Here is an 18,302-nt window from a genome sequence, read left to right as displayed (position 1 = left end):
GAGCACCCTACACGCTACCTACACCTGAGTGTAGAGATGGGAGGCATCCCTATTTTGTTTGTTTGTTTTCAGAAACCCTATTTATATAAGTAATCTGAGTGCTTCAAATCCGGCATACCTACTACATTGTTGCAGCCCAGTCTTGCACTATTCTATGCAAGAAATGACATACTGGTCAGTGAGAGTGATCAGTTTGCCAGGCTGCCATCCTGAAATCAGGTACCCGTCATCAGGTCCTAAGATATCCCTAGAGCCATAAATTTCAAAGCTTTTCAGACCATGTGAGATCAGTTGAGAGAGGATGTGCAGGAGTCAGAGTGCCCAACTGGGCCCACACATGAGTCAGCCTGAGCTCATGATTCTCTACCCACAAAATACCCTGGTCTCCACCTCTGTCAGATGCCAACAAGGACCTTAAATTGTTTTCAAGAAGACACTCATAAATATGGAACTCTGCGAGGCTTGCAACCCAAAGTAGGAATCTTGTTTTCTCAGATATGTGATCAGTAATGCTCCTCAGCTATAAAATGATAAATTAATATCTCACTGAATAGCACATGATTGTTGGATTTAAAGATACTGTCAGCATAATGCTCAACACAGCTCTTGACATAAACTGTATCATGATAAGAAGAAATAGTTTTAAAACACAAAGCTATCTCAACAATCAAAAGTAGAAGCCAAATAACAAGTTCACAGTTCTTACATATTATCTCTTGCTGAACTACAGCCCTGATTTATTTATAAAGAGCTCTAATGATTGAAAACTCCCCATGGACTCTGTCAACACCCAAATCGATTTTTAAAATACACTTCAAATATTCTTCTGATTTAAAAAATTGAGCATTTGGAAATTGTAAGTCAATAGTTCTTGAACTGAATGCGCACCTGAATCATGTGAGATTATTAAAACATCAATTGTTAGGACTTAATTCCAGAGTTTCTTTTCTGTAGATGGAACTGAAAGAATTTTGTTTCTAAAAAGTCATTAAGTTATTCTGGTGCTGCTGGTACAGACATTACACTATAATGAGTTATTCTGATGATTGCAGCATGGCCCAGAAGTGTCTTTTCTGTTTGTTAGGTCAAGTCTAAATTTATTTTGTATTCAAGAAATTCAGGGATGGCATATGCTCACATGGCAGACCTCCAAAATGTTTTAGAAGGTAATTGTCGCTCTCCCATGCTCATCATCATTCTTATTCTGTTGCTTTTACTTTCAGTATATATTTGTTATTAGATAACATTTCACACATACAATACCAATGTGAGCATTATTCCTCTTTCTTGAATTAGACTGACTATAAAAAGTGCATGATTGTCGAAGGAGATCAATTCATCAGGAGAATATGACTCTTAAATTTATCAATACAACTCACTGTTTTGAGGATTCTGAATCATTTGATGACCTTTCTCTCATAACTTCATTTATATCATCATCACTATTCTTATATGCCCTTTGTTAATTTTGAGAAATAGTTTGAATGGTGTCCATGCCCAAATCACATGTTGAATCATAATCGTCAGTATTAAAGGTGGTGCCTGGGGAGATGATTAAATCATGGGAGTCTTATGAATGGTTTAGCGCCATTCTCTTGATGCTGTCCTCACTGTAGTGAGTGAATTTCATGAGATCTGGCTATTTAAATGTGTGTAGCATTTCATGTTTTCACCATGCAACATACTTGCTCCCTCTGCCTTCCATCATAATTGGAAGGTTCCTGAAGCTTCCCCAGAAGCAGATGCTGCTATGCTTCCTGTATAGCCTTCAGAACTGCGAGCCAATAAAACTTCCTATAAATTACCCAGTCTCAAATGTTTGTTTATAGCAATGCAAGAATGGTCTTATAAATTGCTTAATCATAAGTAAATCAATATAAATAAAATTATCATGAAATATTTTCAAATAAAATAACTTTTCGACTAACATTGTGACAAACATTTGGGATTACAGATGTTTTTAAGTCAATATATTCCATTTCTATATTTGTCATGCTAACAGCATTATTTTACTTAAATGACAAATAAATACACTCATGTTTCGAATTATAATTTGAAATTTGGGGGGATATTTAAGTAGTAAGTTGAAAATACTATAACTAGGTTGTTGCAATATTGTCATAAACATATTTTTCTTTTTTTTTCTTACTTTTATACTTTAAGTTCTGGGGTAAATGTGCAGAATATGCAAGTTTATTACATAGGCATATAGGTTTACATGTGCTACAGTGGTTTGCTGCACCCATCAACCCATCATCTACATTAGGTATTTCTCCTAATGCTATGCCTCCCCCAGTTTCCCATACCCCAACAGGCCTCAGTATGTGATGTTCCCCTCCCTGTGTTCATGTGTTCTCATCGTTCAACTCCCACTTGTGAGAACATGCAGTGTTTGATTTTATGTTCTTGGGTTAGTTTGCTGAGAATGATGGTTTCCAGTTTCATCCATGTCCCTGCAAAGAACATAAACTCATCTTTTTTATGGCTGCATAGTATTCCATGGTGTATATGTGCCACATTTGCTTTATCTAGTTAGAATGGTGATCATTAAAAAGTCAGGAAACAACAGATGCTGGAGAGGATGTAAAGACATAGGAATACTTTTAAATTGTTGGCAGGAGTGTAAGTTCAACTATTGTGGAAGACAGTGTGGTGATTCCTCAAGGACCTAGAAGTAGAAATACCATTTGACCCAGCAATCCCATTACTGGGTATATACCAAAGGATTATAAATCATTCTATTATAAAGACACATGTATACTTACGTTTATTGTGGCGCTGTTCATAACAGCAAAAACTTGGAACCAACCCAAATGCCCATCAAAATCTATTTTTCTTGAGAACATGAACAGTTGAATTATTTTAAAACAAATTGAAACAAAACCTTGGTATTTCTTATAACAAATAAAATTTGAGACAACATTTTATGCTGGGCATGGTGGCTCACACTTGCAATCCCAGCACTTTGAGAAGCTGAGGTGAGCAGACTGCTTGCATTCAGGAGTTTGACATCAGTCTGGGCAACATAGCAAATCCTATCTCCACAAAAAATACAAAAACTATCCTAAGGTGGTAGTGTATGCCTGTAGACTCAGCCACTTAGGAAGGAGGCTGAGTAGGGAGGACAGCTTGAGCCTGAGAGGCAGAGGCTGCAGTGTGCCCAGATCTTGTCACTGCACCCCAGTCTGGTTGATGGAATGAAACCCTGTCTCAAACAACAATGACAGCAACAACCAAAAACTAAAAATAAAAAACATCCAAACTTGTTTTATTTAATAACTTTGTTATGGGATTAAAATACTCTGGGTATTTGGGAAAGCCTTTCCAATTGTCCACTCCCTTTCCCTTCTCCCAGATCTTCAGATTCTTTCTGAGGTTCATGTGAGTCTGGAATATTGATAACCATCCACCACACACCAGCTTTGAGTATGTAGTTTACTAAGCCTATTCACCATATTTCATCCTTCTGGCTATGTGAATGGTATCCTGACTCATCAAACATTTTAAATTAATCCAAACTTAATGCCTCTCAGGGTTTTTGTTAGCAATGCTATAAATGACAGTCTTTCTTGTATGGTATAAAGGTGGAAACATATAACTTGAGATCTGCTTGTCATGATTTTTCCATCAAAAGGAAAGCCAGTCTGAACATGAAGCCAATTGTAGAAAGTAGCAATCAGAAATTAAGTCTGATGTACCATTACTGAGTTACCGGACAAAGACTTATCTGAAGCTAACCTCTATTTATGACATTATGAGAGCCAAGATATCCTTCATTAGTTCAATTTGCTTAATATTACTTGTAAATTAAAAGATGTTTTATGATACATTATATGTGACAGTGTAGCAAAAATATAGATCTTGAACATTCAAAGTGTATTACATATAAAGTCTAAATATATATATTTAATAAGAAATTACATACATAAAAGTAAACTGCATATTTTCTGCATTTAGAAAATATATCTAAAATTCAAGTCTTTCCACAGGCAAAAATTCTAAAATTATTTTGACTGGCTTGTGTTATCAAAGTAAAATAGAAACGAACAGTTAACATAAATATTTCAAAGTAAAAATGTAGAGTCAGTGTGAAATTATCAGGAACCTAAATGTGATATCATATGCTTACTTTTATTTTGAAGGTAAAAAGACATCACATTTCATTAACTGTCTGAAAAAGAGTGCACAAAAATTAACTTGGAGTACGTAGATGTTCCTCCTTGCTATTAGGCTTTTCATCAAGACACTGAGATGATATCTTTAGACCAGATGCCTTTTTGATTAACTAATTTCCGATAAGCTTGTTCAATAGATAATTCAGTGAAGTAGCTATCAAGATTCAGTATGTTAAAATAATCTAATTGGAACTTCTGGTAAAAATTCACATTTTTGGTCCCACATGCTGGAATTCACTTGGGATGATTGACAAAATATTACAGAAAATATTTAGGGAAAGTTATAGATCAGGCATCCCCAAACTTTTTACACAGGGAGCCAGTTCACTGTCCCTCAGACCATTGGAGGGCCGCCACATACTGTGCTCCTCTCACTGACCACCAATGACAGAGGTGCCCCTTCCTGAAGTGTGGCAGGGTGAGGGGGTGGGGGGAGGATAAATGGCCTCAGAGGGCCGCATGCGGCCCGTGGGCCGTAGTTTGGGGACACCTGTTATAGATTATAGTCTCAAACCTTTTGGAAGGCTGAAAGGTTTTATTGGGGCAGGCCAGAGGCAGTGACTGGTCCATTAAGTTAGGGAAAAGATAGGGAAGAGGCTTTTCCCAGTTTAAATCTGTTTACCCCACACCCATTTGTCTCTACTCTGTTTACTTATGTAAATTTTGTGCTGGATGACCCTCTCAGGGGGAGATCAAAGGGGAATTACCTGTTAATAATATTTGCTCTGGGCCCCAGAACACAAAACTTTTACCAGTTGTAAAACCATTCTCTTAACCATGTTAATTATCCACAAGTGTGTTAACTTAGAACCTCTGCTATAAAATCTTGAGGGAATAAATGTGTGGAAGAACAGGGAGTCTTGGTCAATTGGTTGCATTGCACCCTCTGAAAGCAGCTAACTGCCATCCCTAGCCCATTTGTATCACTGTAATGGTGTGAGTGCATTCATTCATTTGTCATTGAGTCTGGGTCTGCAGGCAAGACTTCTGCAGGAGGTGACCAACATCTCAGGTGGTGACCCCGATGTGTTCAATGTCTCAGATGGTGACCCCAACATGATTGAGGACACACCTACATCCTTAGAAATTTTAAATAAGAATGTCTGTAGTTCTGTCATAGAATTTGTATTTCAAAATGCAGCTCAGATATTTTAAATGTAATTTATCTGGGGGACCATAATCTGAGAGACGTGGATCTAGAAGAGCAAATAGATAACATGCTGATTATTTTAGCAGATCTTTATGTCAGGGTTTATCCCATCAACTTACAATTTAAATACATGTACACGTAAAAAGAAGGATACAGTAAAAAGTCACGGCGATTGCTGCAGTCCTCCTCCACAGATACAATCATTATTGATAAATTTCTGTGAATATTTTGGAAATCGGCTACGCATATAAACTCAACAATCGCAGTTTTGTAAGTGACAATGAAACTACATCAGGGTGAAACATTCTGATTCTTAAGATGAAGGCAGAAATAAACTAGAACCATGCCTTTGACTCCAGGATAACCAATCCAACCAGACACCTATAACAGTAGCCATTTCCTATCAGTTATAATTAGCAACATTCCTTGCTTCGCTGAACAGAGTTCCCAACTAATCATGATTGACTGCAGTTAAAATACCAGTTTCTAGAATGGAAGCTTGGGATTGATATTTGAAATGTCAGCCTCTATTTGAAGAAATGATAGCTGACAAATACAAGTAATGCATGGAGAGTAGATGATGAAAATTACTTAAATATGAACAGCAGACAAGAGATAACTCTTTTTGCTACACTGGGAGATGAACTAATGAAAAAGGTTTTAATTTTTGTCTTTTCATGAGTAATAGTGGATTCATTCTAAAGAAGCTAAGGAAGCACTTGTTAGAAAGTCGGCAGAATCAGCTCTCAATATTGACTTTGAACCTCTACAGTCATATAATCTTGAGCAAGCCACATAAACAGGTAGTTCTATAACATCCTTACCTCCAAAATAAAACTAATCATCACTGACAAAATTTCCAGCTAAAAACTTGTTATTACTTATCCTGAAATAGGCCCGTGTTTCTCTCTTCACATATTGTGTTTGTGTGTATCTCACAAACTTCGAGTTAGCATCTAGTCCCTCTTCTCATTTCACCTTTTCTTGATTTCTCTCCCAGGAAAGTTCTTAGCATTTTACTGGGGCATTGAACTATGGATGGAATATGTGCTCATAAAGAGAGGAATTTATAGATCAAAGCTGGTTAAATTTTAAAAAGAGTTTTATAAAGGCGTAACTCATATGAGGAAGGAGACCTCTTCCTTTTAAGCTTCTAAAACCACTTCCCCCTAGCCTTCTACATTGCATTTCAAAAGGAAAAGTTAAAAGCCAGATGAGGTCTGTGGAAGGACTGGTTGGCGCTGCCCTCCAGGTGTACAGGTTAAGGATGAAACCCCCTGCTCCTACTCACAATCCTGTCTATACACCATGGACACGGTACGGAGGAAATTTCCCTGGAAGGCACTGTTCTTGCTCAACTGCTCAGACCCCTGCTTAGTCACGTCCTCCACGCTCCGGACCACCTCACATGTGCACCCCGTAGACTAAGCCTTTAAAAGCGCCAGGATTTTCTTGTTGGAGAGCTCGGTTATTGAGGCTGGAGCCAGCTGCAGCTCCTGGCCGAATAAAACTGCCACTTCCTTCCCAGTTCGGTATTCGAGAGGTTTGTCGCGGCCACTCCTGCTTCGCATGCAGTATAAAATAAGCCCATTTAAAGTACAAATTTACTGTTTTAAAAAGTCTATTCGCAGAATTTTGTCATCATTGTCACTATTTTAGAACAGCTTTAGTCCTTTCGGGTTGATAAAACAATACCATAAGCAAAGTGACTTATAAACAACAAAAACGTATTTCTCATAGTTCTCCACCATTCGATATTCATACCAGAGGCAGTGGTGGCTTCCAGCATCTCCCCATCTGTGTTAGGCCACTCTTGCATTGCTATTAAAAAAATGCCTGAGGCTGGGTAATTAACAAAGAAAAGAGACTGAATGGGCTCACCGTTCGGCAGGCTTTCCAGGTAGCGTAGTGCTGGCGTCTCCAGCTTCTGAGGAGGATTCAGGGAGCTTTTACTCGTGGAAGAAGGTGAAGCGGGAACAGGCGGGTCACGTGGCAAAAGCAGGATCAAGGGAGAGCAACGTGGGGGTTGGAAACTATCACGCTTTTTTCCTTTTTTTTTTTTTTTTTTTTTTTTTTTTGAGACCGAGTTCCTCTCTTATTGCCCTGGTGCGATCTCAGCTCACTGCAACCTCCGCCTCTCAGGTTCAAGCAATTTTCCTGCCTCAGCCTCTCGAGTCGCTGGGATTACAGGCATGCATCCCCACACCTGGCTAATTTTGTGATTTTAGTAGAGATGGGGTTTCTCCACGTTGACCTCAGGTGATCCGCCCGCCTCGGCCTCCCAAAATGCTGGGATTACAGGTGTGAGTCATCGCACCCAGCACTACCACACACTTTTAAACCAACAGATCTGTTTTTTATTTGTTTGGTTTTTTTGCTTGTTTGAGTCGGAGTCTCACTCCGTCCCTCCGGCAGGAGTGTAGTGGCAACCTTTGCCCCCCACCCCTGCCATGTCCCCAGGTTCAAGTAATTCTTCTGTCTCGGCCTCCCGTGTAGCTGGGATTACAGGCACCTGGCACCATGCCTGGATAATTTTTGTGTTTTTAGTGGAGATGGGGTTTCACCATGTTGGCCGGGTTGCTCTTGAACTCCTGACCTCAAGTGATCTGCCTACCTTGGCTTCCCAAAGTACTGAGATTACAGGCATGAGCCACGGTGCCTGTCATAGATCTTGTGTGAACTCAAAGTGAGACCTTACTTATCACCAAGGATGTGGCCCAAGCCTTTTATGAGGAATCTGCCCCCATGATCCAAACATCTTCCACCAGGCCTCACCTCCAAGATTTGAGATTACATTTCAAAATGAGCTTTAGAAATGTAAATGTATACATTCAAACTATATCAACATATTCATCAATACTTCTAACTACCTTTTTACTCTTAGGTGGAAAAAAATCACAGGCTCCTTAGTGAGTATCAGATGAAATCTCGTTGTGGTTTTAATTTACATTTCCTCATGTCTTTGACATCCAGCATCTTTTAATGTTTATTGGTTTATTGGCCATAAATGCTTGTATATCTTTTGTAGGAAAATGTGTATTTAGACTCATTGCCCATTTAAAAAAATGGGTTGTCTTTTTATTGTTGAGTTGCTGAAATATTTTTATACAATCTAGAAAAATCTTCCTATCGGATAGATATATGACTTGCAAACCTTTGCTGCCATTTTGTGGGATATCTTTTCACTTTCTCAATGATGACCTTTGATGATAAACAGCCTATTTTATTTTTTGTTACTGTTGCTTTAGATGTCATATCTATTAATCTATCATCTAAAAAGTCATAAGTATTTGAGCCTGTTTTCTGTTAATAATTTTATTAAGCACATATTTTAATAATTTTTATTCCTTTTGAGCAAAATTTTATATATGCTAAATGGAATGGGCCCAACTTTGTTCTTTTATGGATGGATATCCAAAAGGCAATTCTTTCCCTTATTGATTTGTCTTAGAAATCTTAGCTGAAATCAATTGAATGAAAATGTGTCATATGATATCAGAAATCTCAATTCTGTTCCATTGATCTCTAGATTTACCTTCTGTCAGTGATATTCTGTCTCAATTAAAGTAGCATTTTCTCAAGTTTCAAAATCAGGAATTATGAGTTCTCTTATATTTCTCTTTTTCAAAATAGCTTTGGCTATTCTGAATTTCCACATAAATTTTAGGGTTCGTTTTAAGTTCTGCAACTAAGAGGACTGGAATTTTGACACATTTTTCAATGTGGACATTATTTCCATCTTAACCGTACTGAACCTTCTGATCTGTGAACATAAAATATTTTTCAAATTACTTAAGTCATCTTTAATATTTGTTTCTACCACATATCTTAGTTTTTGTAATGAAAGTTTTAACTTCTTTTGTTACATTTTTTCCTAAGTGTTTAATGCTTTTTTCCACTATTACAATGAAATTGTTTTAATTGCATTTTTATTGGTATTGTATATAAGCACAATCGATTTTTGTGCATTGATTTGGTATCTTGCAACCTTGTTAAATTTATTTATTGGTCCTAGGAAGTCAACTACTTAAAAATTTCTATATAGAAGATTATGCCATCTACAATAGAAATAGTTTTACATCTTTTCCAATCTGAATGCCTTTTTTGATAGTCTCTTACAGGCCTGGAAAAGTTTACTTCTATTTCTAGTTTACTTAAGAAGTTTTTAAATCATCAAAGGTTGTCAAAAGTTGTCAAATATTTTTTCTTTGTCTTATATAATCGTTTACATTTTGTTCTTAAGTTTATTGATAAAATGAATTATATTAAATGAGTTTCAGATGCTAAACCATCCTTGCATTTTTGGAAGAAATTTAACTTGGTTATAGTATAAAGTCCTTTCTATGCATTACTAGGTTGCTAGCATTTTGTTGGATATGTTTTGTTTGTTTATATTTGTAAATAATATTGATCTGTATTTTTTTTTTCTTGTGATATCTTTGATTCTGACACTAAAAGCTTCTGCAAAATTGTTCTGTTTATAATTGACAGTGGACTATTTAAACAGCCAACTATTATTGTTGAGTTTTTTATACTTCCCTTTAATCTGTTAGGTATTTTATGCATTTGGGGACTCTCTTGGGTGCATGTGTTTTTATAATTGCTGTGTCTCCAATTGTAGTGATTTTAAAATCTTTATTAAAAGTTATTCTTTATCTCTAGTGTCATGCTTTGCTCTAAAGTCTATTTTATATGAAATTTGTAACGTGACTACAAATTTTTTAAGATTACTGTTTACATGATATTCCTTTTTCCATTCTGCTACTTTCAATGTATTTCTTTATTTGAATATAAATTTTGCATCATACAGACAGAACATAGTTGGGGCTTTTTAACCCTCTAGTCTGACAGTCTCTGCATTTTGATGAGATTGTTTAATTCATTTTCATCTGTTATTATAGATATAGTTGGTTTTGCCTTTGCATTTTACACTCTTTCTATATTTTCCATATCTTTTTTTCCTATTTCTCTTCTAATGCTTTCTTTTTCTATTAGGTGAAAAGCTGCTAATCTAATATGTTAATTCTTTTAATGACTTTTTCACTGTATTCTTGAGTTAACTTCTTATTGATTATGCTACAATTTACTTTATGTTTCTTAACCTAAGAGAAACTATTTTAGGTTTACACTAACTTTATTCTCGTCAGACATAGAAAAGGGGATCCTCTTTAGCCCTACCCTTCTCTTCTTTTTGTGCTATTCCTTTTACACATTTTACATTTATATATGTTATAAGCCCAAAATATATTACTATAATTATTACTTTATAATTTTATGTCTACTAAAGAAGTTAAGAAATAAGAGAGCAAGAATATATGCATAGTGTTTGTTATATTTTCTCATGTATTATTTTTTGTTCTCATTTGTTTCTGTGGATCTAAGTAATCACATGAAGTCATTTTCGTAACTCCAATAGCTCCCGCCTATCTCAATTGTGCTGTTATTGCCGAATATATTACTTTTTCATATGTTATGGGTGCAGCAATAGAGTTATATTGTTTTATACCATTGATTTTTAAATCAGTTAAGAGAAGAAGGAGTAATAAATACATATCTGTATAGTGTTTTGTAGTCATGTAATTTCTTTTTTTATGTGCAAATTTTCTTATTTTATTTTATTTTTTATTTTTTAAAATATATATTTTATTGTATTTTAAGTTTTGGAGTACATGTGAAGAACATGCAAGACTGTTGCATAGGTACATACATGGCAATGTGGTTTGCTGCCTTCCTCCTCATCACCTACATCTGGCATTTCTCCCCATGTTATCCCTCCCCAACTCCCCACCCCCTGCTGTCCCTCCCCTAGTTCACCCCCACAGACCCCAGTGTGTGATCCTCCCCTCCCTGTGTCCATGTGTTATTTCTATGACTATTACTCGATTTTCTGGTATGGATTACCATCTATGGTCACTTGTTAGCCTGAAGAACATCTTTTACTATTTATTTTAGGGTATATCTGCTAGCAACAAATTCTCTTAGACCAACAAAGATCCTGTGACTTCTGGACTGATATTTCCATCTTCGGGCAGGTGAACTCTGATTTGATAAATAACAGAGTGGGACACATTTATCATTTTTCACTTTTCAAATGAGAATGGTATATTCGAGAACATGGAAATCATAGGTCTAGTGATGTTTGAGCTTTTCATGAATAATTACAAACATTTTTTTTCATTTTTGGGAGATACTCTGTACTCCTCTGTGCAGCCTTCAACAATATCAAGTTGGAAACTAAGTGAGGAATGCCTGCTTTAATCAATGGGTGGAATTCAAGGCCATTGTTATACCCTAGTCAATAATCCTCTTGATGAACCTTGTGTTGTTTTTTTTGTGATGATGTTGGGTCTACCACTTGGAAAACTACAGACAGTCAGCTGCTGAAAGTACAATGCTCAGTTTCTCCCACTGCTGCTGGGATCCATCACTTTCCAAACATGTTAGCATGTTTACCCTCACAGACCAGATGTGAACACAGGACTCTGTTTGTTTCTGATGCAGAGTCTACTACTGCTTACCAACTTTGTAAATCCTGCCAAAAGTTGAACTGTTTCCTGGAAGAATGCAGTTTAAATACTGTGGAGAATGTATAAAACATTTGTGAAGGGCAATTTTTTTCCTCCCTCTATGCAGATACTGGGAATATTAACATTTCAGATTCCAAGTGTAAGCATAGTGGGAGGGCAGAAACCTCATGACATTAATAATTTTTATCTGGTATATTGTTTATTAACAGAGAGAATGAAATAGAAGAGAATATTGGGCAAGTATAATCACACGTCATTCATCATAAAGACTGCTAATAGTAGATCTTAGAAGTACAATTAAATAGCTTTCTTTCCTTCCTCCAGTCCTCTCCCATGCCTTGCTTTGGGACTCTAAAGCAGGAGTATATTTAGCATGGGAACTTCCTCTGACCTATGTGCTGGATGAGTTGGTTTTATATATACAGATTCATCCTTACCCACCCCCCAAAAAATGATATCGATGACATTAATTTTATTTTCTTAAAATCATGTTATGACTTTTCATAAGCACAGTTGTTTTATGCTCTTAAACATATAATATCAGTTCTTAAAACAGATCAAGATTTAACATAATACAGTTCTTTCATAACAGATCCTCACTAATTTTTCTCAAGAATTTCCTATTGCTCTTTCCATAAAAATTTTGGCCTAAAAAAAAGAACAGGTGGTGTGACAGTAAGAAGCCATGTGGATGTTAACATGGCATTGCTTTCTGCAGAAAAAGAGAAAGTGCTTTCAAAATTTCAGGCTGCCAGTCGATTTAGTTGGCACATGCAGACTGAACTGCCATAGCATTTTAAGAGTAGGCATGTTGCCATCATAACAGATGGTAATGCGTACTGATAGCCAAGTGATCATGTATGTACATTGGTTGTGAGTGTTGAAGGCAAGCTGCTCAGTTAGGAAGGCCAGATGTCAGTCTGTCCAGAGCTTCCACAATTAATATTAAGAGGGCTAGCTATCTATTCATATCTTATTCGCGATTTCTTTATTTACCTCTTGAATAACTATAGAGATACACCAATAGATCTTTATATGGTAATGAACAGATTACAATCCAATGGCAAAGCAGATACTCTGAATCGAGTACAAAAATAATTTCAATAGCAGAATAATTAAAAGTGCATATATAAAGTGAATGGATATTTTGGTCATATATTTAGTTATTTTTTTATAAAAAGGGACTTAATGTGAAATATTTCTCTCCAAACTCTCTTTCAAATTTTAAACAAGGCTGTCTAGAAACCTCTTACATAAATAAGAATTGCTTATTAATTTTGTGAAGTCACTACATAGTTAAGAACCTAATTCAAGGTAGACAATGTTTAATTCTTACCAGTTATTTTTCCACCCACATAAGCTAACTTCAAATTACTCCAATTTATCCTGACCTTTTCAATCTATCAACCTTAAATATGACACTAGCATGGAATTGTGTATTTATTTTGCTTCAAAAGATGGCCAAGAATCAGGAAACAAAACAAAATGTACTTATTTTTCTCCTGCTCTGTAGTAGCTTGCAACCAAAGAAACTAACATTTTTAGCGAAGATAAACAATGAATGTACAACAATGTGATGTTGAGCATATAAAATGAAACCCCAAAGTATGGTGCTTTGACAGGCTTAGTGCTTTAAATTAAAAGACACTGGAAGGGCTTCAGCTGTAAGAAGTTGTCTCTGATTTTTTCCCAGCATCCTTTCTTCTTCCCCCATTGCTTCCTTAAGCGGGTCGTAGAAACTAGAACTCCTCTTTCCCAAAGCAAGCCATAAAGGCAAGAGAGACGCTTTCTGACCTACCTCCCCTGAAAATGGGCCATAAAACTCTCATTCCAATAGTGGCCTTCTCCGCGTCTTGGGAGGAAGAAATGCTGCACAAAGAAGCCAAGAAGAATTCCAACAAACAGGTCTTGGTAAGTCTTCCCTAATCTATTTCCATTACAGCATCGCTTTTTTGTTCTTTCACATTTCTGCATGGCTTTCTACTCTTCATCAAACCTACACATAACAATGTAATTTTTCCTAGATCTTTGGGTCGTCATTTCTGAATGCTCCCATGTTTTATAAAACTTTCGTTAAATAAAATGTAGGCTGGGTGCAGTTGCTCACACTCAGGATCCCAGCACCTTGCAAAGAGAGCACGGGCAGATCGCTTGAGCTCAGGAGTTTGAGATCAGCCCTGAAAACAAATAAACACAAAAATTAGTCAGTGGGACACACCTGTAGTCCCAGCTACTTGAGAGGCTGAGGTGAGAGGATGGCTTGAACCTGGGAGGTGGAAGTTGCAGTGAGCTGAGATTGTACCACTGCACTCCAAGCCGGGCAACAAGCAAGATCCTGTCTCAAAAAATAATAATAATAATTTTAAAACTTTAAAAAATTAAAAAATAAATAAATGTGTTACACTGTTCTCTTGTTAATGTCTTCTGATACAAAGGATGTTGGCTCTGGACCTTAAAATGTGTGAGGAAAAGGTAGTACACCTTTTTGCCCCTACATTGTTTTAGTGATAAACTTAATAAAAACTCAGAAAACAAAGGAAGAATGTGGATTCTCTAGAAAAGATAGAATTTAGAAACGAAAATGTGTGACGTTTTTATCAGATGAAAGGAACAGGAGTATTTTCCAGTGAAGGAAAACAGCATAAAGATCCAGCGAGCTAAGTGTAATACAAGTTTATAACAAAAAGAAAACAGAAAAACCTTTACGTCAAATGAACCTACACTCTTGTAATATTCTGTTTTTTGAATCGCTAAAATCTCATCAGCTTGCCAAAAGACTGACGTATAATAGATTGCCTAATAAATCTTAGAAACAATATCTACATATACATGGAAGGGGCCATATGAGGGTATACACAAGAAGATACTAGTCTGCTTCATCAGATAATATATGATAATAATATTGGTTAAATAAGTTTGAATAAATTATGATAATGGTAATTGCAGAATAGCTAACATTTATTTGGAATAATCAGTATGCTAATTGCTTCATATGCATCATTACATTTAATAACCACAGCAAACCTACAAGATATTCAGTATTTTATTCACAGTTTAATAATAGCATGGCATAAATTAGAGAAGTTAAACTACTGGTATAGAGACTTAACTGAGAGAATGGACTGTGGATTCAATCTCAAGATTGCTTAATTTCAGCATTCATGTTCTTAATTACATGAGGCTGGGGAAATAAGGGCAAAATTTAAAATTAAAAACAGTTTTAAACTGACAAGCTCATGGAAGGATAGACACTAAAGGATTGAAATACCTAAATTTTAATCATAGATCTGCCATGTTCTAATTTTGAATCTTTTCCTAGCATTGATTTTGACACTTCTAAAATGAGGATTATTTATTTCAGGATCTGTTTCTTTCTTGCAAAATTCCACAATTCTTGAAGGACAACTGAGCTTGACTTTCTGAAAGTGGTATGTTAAGAATTTATTTATCAGAGTTCTAGTTTATGTTATAGATTGAATTAGAGATTACCCACTATTACATGATAATTTCTTTAACCACCAGATTTTAAAAATGACTTTTTTTAATGTGAAGAGGCTTGCATATCTATCTGTGCTTATGTAAGCATAGAAGACAGGAGCTCAAAGTTGCAGAATAAGCAGGAAGAAGGAATAGCTCCATTCTGAAATGTGAAGGGGCTCAGAGAGACACTGCATGGTTACAGAAAAGGAAAAAAGATAAACACAAAAATATTTGTACCTGGTTACCCAGAACTAGAATTCCTAATCAAATTATTGTTATTAACAATAGTGTGGCCATTAATTATGCTAGTGTCATTGCAATTTTGGCTACTCTATATAAAGTCAGCATTTTACTAAGAACTGGAGAAACTAGCAAGAGAATAGAATGAAGAGAGGCAGGCTAGGAGAAGGCTTTTCAAAGTTTAAGGTACATAGAGATCATGTGGGAACCTTGCTAAAATCTATACTCTGATTCAGGAGAACTTGAGTGGGGCCTAAGATTTGGTATTTTTAAGAAGCTCCTAGGTGATCCTTGTATTGCTGCTGTTGAACCACACGTTGGGCAGCAAACTGGTGGGAGTCTATCACAGCCACCCGACACTGAGATAAGACAGACTTGAACAGGGTGGTAGAATTGGAGTGGAGAGTTGTGGGTAAGGCTGAAAGGAAGAGGAATGATGATTTAAAAACAAAAAAACAAAAAACAAACAAACAAACCAGAAAGTTAACATGTGGTGTCAGAAATGTTTATTTACAAGAACCCATGCAATAAAATTATAACTCTAGATTTTAAAACACCTGTGTATTTGCTGTTATTGAGAATGACATCCACTTAGTACAACTGAAAGTGTACATAGGAGATGGGTTTTACCCATGGTTTCACTGAATTTGAGAAATCCTAAGGTCATGTGGCTTAGCTCTGTGTCTTCTCCCAAATCTTATGTTGGATTAGGATCTTCAGTGCTGGAGGAGGAGCCTGGTAAGAGGTGATTGGATCGTGGGGGTGGATTTTACCCTTGCTATTCTCTTGATAGTGAGTGAGTTCTCACGAGATCTGGTTGTTTTAAAGGTGTGTAGCACTTCCCCCTTGGCACTGGCTCGCTCTCCTACCACCATGTGAATATGTGCTTGCTTTCTGTTTGACCTTATGCCGTGATTGTAAGTTTCCGAAGACCTCCCAGGCATGTTTTGTGTACAGCCTGTGAAACTCAGTGATTTAAACCTCTTCTCCTTAAAATTACCCAGTCTCAGATAGTTCTTTATAGCAGTGTAAGAATAGACTAATACATAAGGTATCTTATTTAAAAAAAGAAAATGAGTATGACAGTGATCTTTAGATGCCTTTAACGTGAAATAGGCATTTTCTGAGTGTGTCCACCAGATCCTATTTTTCTAGGGAGACTTGGCTCAGTCAGTTTGTTCAGCTTTCCACTTGGAATGATGTGTTTGCTTTCTATTTAGACTCACAGGCAATTTTGTTAGTTTCTGGGAGATTCCTGCCCACACTTACTCAACATTTGAATCTGCATAGTTAGTCCTGCCAAAGGTGCTATTTCTTCCTAAACACTAAATCTACAATCTTGATAACATTAACCAGGTGAATGGATAATATGTACTCTTAGGGACTGACAAGCTGGATATCTACAATAATTTAACAATTAACAGGAAATAAACTATTGATCTATGATACTATTCTTGTGTATAAAATAGCTCTTCATCAAATAACAAAATATAACATACAGTTAATTCATCATCAAAAACCAATATTGTATAATTTGATGAACAGTCACACATTTGGTAAGACTTAAGAAAATCAGAATGATAAGCATATTTGGACTTTGAATATTAAACATAAATTTTAAATAACTTTTGCCAAAAAAACTTTCTCTGCTTCAAGCAGATAATACTAATGTTTCCTAACGTATAAAGTTGTTGGTGCTTACCTGGCATCAACTGTTGCATTGCTTTCTTGTCTATCTAATTTTTTTTTCTTAGCGCACTTAGTTGAGGAAATGTGTAATGTTAAATTCTTTCTCCATCCCTTTGAAATGAAAATCTTTTGAAAACCTCTTGCCAGTTATACAACCCAGGATTATCTTTCTCAAGGACCTGGGAGCCATTCCTTTGAAAGTAATCATCAGGGAAAATAGCATCCTCTCTCCCTGGCTCTGTGGGGGGGCGTAGAAGCCTAAGTTCAGCCTAACTTGGAGCTTAACCACCTCCTTTTAAGAAGTTAGGAGAAAGTTTGCTTTTCTTGTTCTTAATTAAATTTGAATTAAAAAATAAAAATGACATGTATCACATATAACTTGAAGTTTTAAATATGTATACATTGTAGAATGACTAAATTGAGCTACATTTTGTTAGCATATATATTAACGTATGCATTACCTCACAAACTTATTATTCTTGTGGTGGGAAAATGTACCACAATTGCACTTGTAATCTAGTGTTTTAGAAATTTTCAAAAATTATGATACACTGTAATTATATAATAACTCTCTATAAATATGTAGTCACTGAGTTGTACAGTGGTGCTCTTGAAATTATTCCTCTTGTCTAACTAAATTTTGTATCCTATAACCAATATCTTCTCACCCCAGCACCAACCCCAAAGCCCCTAGTATTCTCTACTTTTATGAGGTCGACGTTTTAGATTCTATCTATGAGAGAGATGGTGTGGCATTTGTCTACCATAATTGTTGACTCGATTATATAAATTGAGTTTTTCTTGTCATACTAAACAAAATCAGTCAACTGGCCAGTGCAAAAAGCACTCAGGACACACAGCACTTGTTCCAAGGATTAAATTTTTTCCAAGACTAGCTGTTGAAACTGCCTGTTGGAACTTGAAACCAATTGTATCCAATAGCCACTGAAACAACATGTTTTGACTCTAAGACTAGTTTTACCCACTGCTGCCACTCACCAATCAGAGCTTGCCAGTTCCTCAAAACTTTACTAGAGCGGA

The sequence above is a fragment of the Saimiri boliviensis genome, chromosome 18 (assembly GCF_048565385.1).
Source record: "Saimiri boliviensis isolate mSaiBol1 chromosome 18, mSaiBol1.pri, whole genome shotgun sequence".
Classification (NCBI taxonomy): domain Eukaryota; kingdom Metazoa; phylum Chordata; class Mammalia; order Primates; family Cebidae; genus Saimiri; species Saimiri boliviensis.
The sequence above is the reverse complement of the archived record's forward strand: the minus strand, read 5'-3'. Positions refer to the sequence as shown.